Source organism: Empidonax traillii, unplaced genomic scaffold (assembly GCF_003031625.1).
Source record: "Empidonax traillii isolate 1590-97213 ecotype Southwest subspecies unplaced genomic scaffold, ASM303162v1 scaffold210:size766637, whole genome shotgun sequence".
Taxonomy (NCBI): domain Eukaryota; kingdom Metazoa; phylum Chordata; class Aves; order Passeriformes; family Tyrannidae; genus Empidonax; species Empidonax traillii.
In genome coordinates, this window is record NW_020955403.1 from 116,130 (window position 1) to 125,501 (window position 9,372).

Below are 9,372 nucleotides of genomic sequence, written 5' to 3' on the forward strand. Positions count from 1 at the left end.
ATGATAAATGAGCATCTGCAGGACTCCAGCCCAAACCACCATAATTTTTATTACATATTCAGGGGATGGCACTAGGAGATAGTGCTGTGCAGATGGCCAGCACATGTGTTTTGCAGCATCAAGATCCTTCTCTGTCTTCTGGATAGGAATTTTGGGATTTAAATGCCAAGCAGCCCCGTGCTGGTCTTCAAAATCAGGCTAGTTTTCCCTATTCACGTAATTAAACCAAACTATGCTCCAGACATTCAAAACTGCCAAGCTAAGTGTGGCTGGGACGGTAGCTGATTAGTAAAAGAAGTGCATCACCTGCAGCCTCTGAGACCACTCCTAGCTAAGACACATCATTTTTTGACAGCTTTCCATCTGGTACTGACCAGGCCTGAACACGCTTAATTAGTGAGATCTGATGAGTACTAAGCCTGAGGTTGTGTTAGTCTTGCTTCTAAATTTGGACACGTGCTTTGAACTAGTAATACAGGAGTTAAAAGCATCATGTAAACAGGATTAGACTTGGCTCACATAACCTTTGCTGGGTCCTTGTTTGAGGGAATAAGAGACAGCAAGAAAACATACAGCAGAGCAAATGCTTCAGACAAAAATGGCTAGTAACTCTGAAAACACACCTTTCAACATCGATCTCTGAGCATGTAAGAACTTGGTATGCCTGGGGTCCTGTGATGGGTGTCAGCATTTGCAGGTGGGACGATGTGCCTGGGAAAACAGTGGCACTCAGCAGCAGCAGGGAGGGGAATCTGCCTACAGCCCCTGTTGAGCAAAGGCTTGGCCATCCCGTTCAGAAAGTATGTGCCCGTGGGATGGCGCTGTGCATCTGCAGTGACTGGAGTGCTATGGAGCAGCCCGTGAAGGTGCATCGTGATCCAGCCTCCCTGCGGAGAGGGAGGCCTGGATATCCAGGGCCCTTATGGGGAGCTGGCAAAAGTCACATGAGCAAAACTTGCGTGTTGAGAATAGAGGAAGTGCCCAGGGAAAAACCTTGTAAGGTTTACCCCATGGCTGTGATGCAGCACTTAGGTGGTTCCTGAGATCCAGATATCTTCCACTGATGGACTTCCAGAGATCATGGACCAGGCAACCACTGCCTCCAACCAGGCAGAGTACAGTGTCAACACAGTGAGCACTGAAGGAAATAGAACATGAAAGCCTTCAACAGTGGTGTGGTGCAGGCATTTATCTGGGGATTTGCCGTCTCAGCAGGAGTGCACAAAGAATACAGGGAGCTTGATATGTTTGGAAATATGTCAGACAGCACTCAAACACATGTGCTGATGGATGCACACAGCTCAGTGTGTTTCCTACATCTGAAGTATAGTTTCATGAGAGGAACTGGAGTTTTCAGGAGTGCAGTAACTTTCTGGGAGAGTGTCTTCATATATGTACATTCAGCCTAGAACACTAGAATTCAGCCTCTGATCTGGTCTCTTGACATTTCCCAATATAAGTATTAAATGATGATTTATCATGTCTTGTGAATATGATCACGGATGCCCCCCAGTTTTGGAGTGCAGGGTGACATGAGTGCTCTGAGAAATGTGTGTTCATTTGTTCCTGTCCAGTATATAGTTTTGCTCTCCCTGAGCAGGGATCTCCCAGGCTAGCCAGAATCTCTTAATTTGCATTTCTGTTTAAGAGAGAGTTAAAACCACTTAATGAGCTATTTTGCCTTCTTTTCTTTTTCTCATTTATCCCCAGATGTTTCAGGACTGCAGTAGAATGCTTAGAAAAAAAATCTCACCAGCTAATAAACGAAAGATGGTATTTAATTTATTTACTTTCAAGTAAACCAGGCAAGCCATTCAGGCATTTGTTGCCAAACAAGATCATCAAGGCTGAGAGGCTTGTCTATACTATTCCTATTGTTCTGGTGAGTTATTTGCCTTCTACTTAGAGCAGTCTGTAAACCGTTTCTCTCTATATAATGAGAAGGAATTTTACACATGTAAAGAATTCTCCATGCTTCAGTTTACAGATGTGATTTAACAGCTCTTGCTTTCAGAGAGCTTGATGGAGAAATATCTGAGGTATCTAAAATATTGTAAGAGAGGTCAGAAACTGCACTGAGAGCTCAGGACTGGCTGCTTTTCTGGGCTCATTCAGGCTGCTGCAATGAAAGAAGTGCTTTGACTTTTGGAAAGTGCATTTAATGGACTTGAAAGGAAGTGTACAAAAGCCAAAAACATCTTCTGGAGAGTTTTGAAAACATCCTCTATTCTTCTTTATGTGTTTGTTTTCCCACTGAAAAGTACTTTCAGTGGATCATATCAAAAAGGCTCCCTGTGAAGGTATTCCATACATTATTAAAATACATTATGTATAGTCTCCATATCATAATAAAGTGGGAACACTCATCTTCTGAAACCATTTTTAGCTTTTCTTATATATTTCCATACAAATGCACACCCAGAAACTGGAGCTGTTCACACACTAGAAAAAGTAACACCAGCTCCTTCCTTTGCCCTGAAGAGTATCAAATGACCAGCTGTTTGTTGCATTCACAGAGGTGGTGGCCCTTAGGCATCAGTCACCTCTAAAGGATCCTCCACTCCTCTGTGGATTCCTCCTCTCTGTCTTCCTTTCTGACTCCTGCATTTTACCAGTCACTTTCATCTTCAAACACTGGACTTCACCTCACTTGCAAACCTGTGGTTCAGACTACAGTAAGGAGAATATTGATGCAGATACTTTATTTGAGATTTTAATACTTGTGTCACTGGGGGACTACAACCAACATGGCTCTGTTACTGGCTCTGAGACACAATGCTGAAATCTTTGCTACCTTGGATAAGGTCTCTTTTGGCCCAGGAGAGACTCCTTCTACCTTAGTCTTGTTGGGTCCAAATTAATTGCTGAAAATGGACTTGGAAGAAAAGTGTCTTTTTCTAGTTACGACTGAAAGATGTGGCACCATCAGCTGGAGTCCATCCATGTGTAAGTACAGCAAACTTCAATCAACTTGGTTTAATTTAGTTTCTTTCTCTCTCTTTGTCCCTTTTGCCACCAACAGCTCTGTTTCAGGCCACTGGGACAGTACCAGCTGTCACTTGCCAGCGGGTGATGTCACCTTTATGTATGTCTGCTGGGCCTCTGTTTTCACAAGACCTCAGTTCCTCTGGATATCTGAACAGACTGCATGTTTTAGACTGCATCTGACACCTAAATCAATATATTTGACTTTCTTTTCAACAGTTATAGTTCCTGAAACTGAATGATTTGGATCTGTTGCAGGCAGAAAAACTGCTCAAAGACAAACGATCTCGCAAAATTGATATCAATTTTGCCAGATTATTTGAATCTCTACATTTGTCTTTGAGCAATTTTTCTGCCTGTAAAAGATTCAAATTGAACATTTTCTGCTAACGTCATTGACATCCTCCTACCTTTCTAGTTCATTAACAAAGCTGTTAAAAACCTTTTGTTGGCCTTCAGTATGATTTGCTACGTGTTGCTGTTTCCGTGACTACGGTGGACTATTAGTGGGTCTGGGAGATTGCCAGTGTTCTTGGAATCTCTGTATCTCCATCATTTAAGTCCTGCCTACCAGATAACCTACTTAGAAGCAGTAAAACAACACAGTTTTAGACCACTGCATGTGGATTCATTCTTTTCCATTTCCATCCCTTCCGAAACAGAAGTTGCTTCTTTGTGATTTTACATACCCTCAATACTTTAGCAATAGCCGTGAGCCTTTCCCAACCACAACACTCAAGTACTTTGAGGGCTGTGGTTCAGAAAGTCTTCATTCTTATTTCTAAAGCAGCTGAGCTATGAGAACAGCACACAGTGATAATTCGTTTTATGTATTTACTTATTTATGGACTGAGTTGTTTTTTTGCTTTCTTTTCTGTCAAATTAGGTCTTGCTGGCATTTTTTACTGTCTTCATTCTTGATAAATGGCATTTCTCTGCAGTAGAGCTGAAAATTACTTCTCCTAATGAAGCCATTTCATGTTTCTGCACTAAAATTTTCAAAACACTCATTAAAATTTCATTGTCTACCAGTACGCAGACACACAAGACCTTTATTTACAATAAATGCTTTCGCTCTTTTTGAGTCCAATGATTAAACTTGAAGACATCAGTTAGAGGACATGTAGTCCACTATATATAGTCCACATTGTTTCAGTTTGCATAGACAATTCCCTCAGACATCACACAAGATACAGGTAGTAAAGGTGAAATACGATTCCACATCTTGCTCCCATCCTATTACAAGCAAGGGCATTTCTTGCCTGTAGTGACTCCACGTTGCTCTTGTCAGCTGCTTTGAGTGAAGATCTCTTCTTTGCAAGCATCACTCTCCAAGCTGGAGGTGAGGTAATAGCATTCCATGATTGCCACTAAAAAAATGGCTCAACATGGACAGCTCTTCACACCCCTCCTACTGAACCAGGATGAGGAACTTCAAGCTGGTGATTTTCATACATAGACAAGTTATACCCAGAGCATTGCTGCCAGGCTCAGAAGTTCCTTGTCTATCACCCCAGTGACACAGGGGAGTGGACACAATCTCACGTGTAGTTCTTGACAGGACTAAAAGTCACAGGGCAGTTTAGTGCACCTGGATTTTAAAAGACAAACTGGAGAACAGAGTAAAGCAATATTTGATGGACTTCCCAGTTCTTTTCTTGATTTCTTTTCCCAGACTGGTACCTCAATCACGAAGTCCTGGTGAAGCCGAAGGAGGAAGAGAAACAGCGCTTCAGAAATCAGACCCAGGACCTCAGAGCTGAACTGCTGCCTCGAAGGCGGCCGATGTGTGCATGCCTGAGCCCAGGGCTGCCTCCCATCCCTCTGAGCAGCTGTGGTTTCATTATAGTATCATACGACCCCCTGCTGGCCTCATTTTTCACCTCAGCACTTCTGGCACTCCAATTTTTCTGTTTTTTCCCTCCTCGGGAGTCTTGAAAGACCCACCCTCTATAGGCGCTCCTTTCTGAGGATGCAAGTAACTTTTTTGGGAAATGGTGGTCCTGAAAGGGCCTGACCGGTGTTGCCCAGCACTGTCCTGCTCCCTCTGCAGCGATGGTGACAATCCTGGCAGGAACCGACCATATCTCAGGCTAATGAGTTGTCAGAAACCCGTTCCCGTCCCTCGCCTCCCGGGCAGGTTATTATTATGAGGGCTGTCAGTGGCGGGTGAGGATGGGGCAAGCAATCCATTTCTGCAGCCAGCGGGGAGCTGCGAATCTGTTCACAGGGGATCAGCGGGGTGCTGTGGGAACCGGCCTGCCCTGCAAGCGTCCACCAAGGGCTACCATTCAAGAGAGCTCTGTGGGTTCATGGCGAGCGCAGCGAGTTTGCCTCTAATGTATGCCCTAATGAGTCAGCGGAGGGTGTTCTGCCTGCCTGAATGTCTTTAGTGTGGCAAAGCGGAGTGGACATTCCCATACAATAGTGGGCTTAAATTCAGCTTCTCACCGATGTCTAATTCATGGGCGGAACGGCTTTTGTAATACCTATAGAAGAGAAGTACAGTAGGTCATTTCTCCAACTAATTGGAGTTGACAATCCCATATCTATCCATATCTCAGAGCCATTTGCATGCATTTGGAAAGGGAGGCATTTCGTCTTCACTCACTTGGTCAGCCACTGAGAAGGGAAAATAATGTATGTACCGGTTTCTGCTTCAAGCAGTCACAGATTTGCAACAAAAACTACTATATCCTGGCAATGGCTTTTTCACTTCCTTAATGGCAGGTAGAACATTAAGGGTTATCTTTCTTACCTCCATTCTCCACCTTTTAAAGGATGCTTCCTTTCCTCCACCCACGGTTTGATATCTCTGCAGAGGGCTCTGTTTTCAGGACTGTCGGTTGCCCCAGAGCACAGAGACTCAATCTTGCATGTCGTCTAGGTGCCATCATAACATCAATGGTCAGAATAATTCAAAATGTCCCTGCTCTGCAAACAGGGGTTTCACTGCTTGCTGAAGGCCACTTGCTGGACCCGTAGTAGGAGTAAGACTGGTTCCCAACCCCATGTCTATAATGACAAGATGCATCAAAGGTGTCACATGTTTTAGTCTTTCTTGGCATGACATGAACTTTTGCTATTATTAACACTTTATCCACTAGCTGGTTCAGATACAGCAGTTGTATACACAGAGAGTATTAATTTTTCTAATTTCATTAAGCACATAACACCCGAAGAAGAAAACTTCTCAGATTCTGTGTGGAAGCCAAATGAGCACTTTGGAGTGCTGTGGCAGTTAAAATTGGACCTTTATCTTTCTTTGGTAGACCATTTTCTCCTCAAAGACATCAGCCACAGCACTAAGTTCTGACCCCACCTATGGCAGCCTTTGGGAAGAATTAACAGTGGTTTGAGCTAACGTGAGGGATTTAAACCATATATTTTTTAAAATAAAAGTTTGGCTCAGTGCATTTCTCACGCTAGAGCCTTTGGACTTTTTCAGTGCAATCCTCAACTCTGTTAACAGTCTATGATGAAATCATATAACTAAATTAATAGCCTTTTCCATTCACTAAGTGCCTATTCCACATGGGATCCAAAATACAGAACATGGTAAAACTGCCTGGTTAGTACTTCATGCTGAGACTGAAGTAGACTGTAACACCAGTGGGATGGAGACAAATAAACTTTATGCATTAATCCTGTTGACTCAGAGGTGATTTAGCTGTTCTCGATTTGACATGGAAGTTTTGTAAGATGCTATAGAGCTAGGAAGCAGTATAAAGCCACACAATAAATAGAAACAAGATGAAATAAATTGCCATTTTATTTTTCCAAATATGTTCATTAAAGATATTAATTTACTTAGGATGAAAAACTTTACTATGCTTTTGCTTTTAAAAAAAAAAAATCTGCTGGAAGTGTGGGAAATATGTTTTAAAAAACCCAGTAAATGGAGCACACGTCAGTAAGGACAGCTCAATTTCGTTACGGTGGTGTGATCACAAAAACATTTTCTACCATGCAACTTTTAATTAGTCTCGCAAAAAATTATTCTGCTTCACTTATACAGAGTACAGTAAATGGCTACGTAAATGCATAAGGAATGAAATAAATACTCTTTGTTAAATGTGGTGACCTCTGGGAGACAAAGATGATAAGAGAATGAAGTTTCTCTCTGTTTCCCCCTGTATTTATCCTGTGGCAAGTCAATGCTCCTTCATGAAATACAGTAATTATGATAAAAAATAAACCAAAGTGAACTTCTTCACTTCACACTTCAACAATCTTCCAGCCATACAGACGCATTCATGCATGTATGGCTGTCATTTCCAATTCAGACAATTTTTGATAAGCTTTAGCTATTCTGAGGTGCTGCCAGTTTGAGTGACAACCTTGATACCTGCAACTAAATGGTTAATCTGTTCACCATTGTGAATGTAATCAGTGCTCTCAGACCCAGCGGAATCCCACATTTTTCTGACATCTGAAATAAAGTTGTTGTTAGTAAATAATATAGAGTATATGTACATATAATGTCCAACACATAAATATTAATATGCATTGTACTGTGTGCACTGTTCTGTGGTATCACATATGTGGGCATGTATAGATATATATATATATATATTCACACACATTAATATTAAACCAGAGAAAATCTGGAAAGGAAAACATATTGTTTAAATTATAAAAAAATGGGTTTGCCTTTACTATAAATAAAAAAAATTAAGTGATGCTTTTCTTTACAACATTTCAGATGCACAGCTCAGGTCTGAGTCATGTGTGCTCTATGACTTTTCAGTATAATTTAGCATCCAGTTCCCATGGAATTCAGGGGCATTCTGCCCTTGAAAGCACAGTCATTACTTCCATCCTGCTGCTATTTAGATACACTTGGGGATGATGTGTACTTTCAAATGTGAATAAAGCAAAACCAGTGAAGGCAAAGGTTATGTAGGCAAAGGGTATTCAATTTCCCTCATTTGCTAAAGACATTACAGCTCCAATCAGTCTGCTGAGCTTGCACCTTTTAGCCCATTATCTGAGACTGGGTCAACTTGGCAACCAAAAATGTTGTATTTTTCATTTGTACAAGCTATTATATACTCATATATCTGCTCACCATCAGAAACATTGGTTTGCAGCATTGTCTCTCTGCCACAATCACATTGCTTCTCAGACAGCCCAGCTCAGAGGGGCATAGGAGTTGCCATCCACTTCGCTCTATTTTAAATTGTCTTATCAAATACCCAAAGTCATACCTCCACTAAAGTTCTTGCTGTCTCAACATGGTAGAATTGTGAAATAAACTTAAACAAGACTGTTCAGCTGTGAAATTTTTGTTTGTTGTTAAATAAATCTTTAACTGTACCATTTAATCCTCTAGATCTCCTTTCCCTGAAATAGAAAATTATAGGAGCTTCTTCTTGAGCACTTAAGGCAAAACCCCACAATACCACAGGTGAATTGTAGCGCTTTATGTCCAATTCACAGAAGCATGTAAATCCATAGTGTCACAGGAATGAACTAGCCCTTTCCCACTTAATAATTATGTATCTTTTACAGTCTGTCAAAGCAAGTAGTCACTTGCCTTACATGAAGCATTATATGAAAGGAACATCAATATCAGTCCATTGCAACCTACAACTGATCAAACAACCTTAAGGATTTCTTAAGAAATACCACATTTGCCAGAAAATACTCAACCTGGTGTATGCTATGCTGAATTTTTGCTTATTGTGTAGCAAAGCAAAATGGTGCAAAAGTTTCATATCTAACCTAGCATTTATTATACAAAATCCATATTAAATGTTTCTGTTTATTAAGTGGAGTTGGCAATGCTGTTATTAAGGTTTCACTGTTCTCCATCCTAAGCTCCTCTTTCTTAGCAGTTTATAACTCTGGCAGTCTTTAATTGTTTGTATAAACATTTACAGGAGGCAGGACTTTGGAAAAGCTTTCCTGGAAGCAGGAAATATCTGCTCCAAGCTGATATTCTTCAGGAAAATTTCATCCAAGAAGGTCATTTCCAAGAATGGTGCTTGCTTAAAAAATAGATTCCTTTCCCCTTATTTTTATAAAAAATTTCTTCTGGGAAAAAAAAAAAAAAAAGAGTTTTGGAGCAAAGATTTCAGTGCTGCAGCAAATGGTCCTTGTTGAGGGTACATCTTCTGCTATGCTTGTGAAACGTGCCCACAGTCTAACCCTTGAACACACCCTAATCCTCAAAATGATCGCAGTTTGCACGTGCTGGTTGGAGCGAGCCAGCTCAGGCACCAGAATATGTTTACTGGCAGAGAAGCAGGCTTTTTTCAATTGTTTTTATTACCCAAACTAGCTAAGTATCTCTATCCTGCATTGCAGTAAACAATACAATCAGGGCACAATCTTCCCTTTCCTTGCCTGGTCATTACCTACCCTTACAAGTGAGCTTGTCAC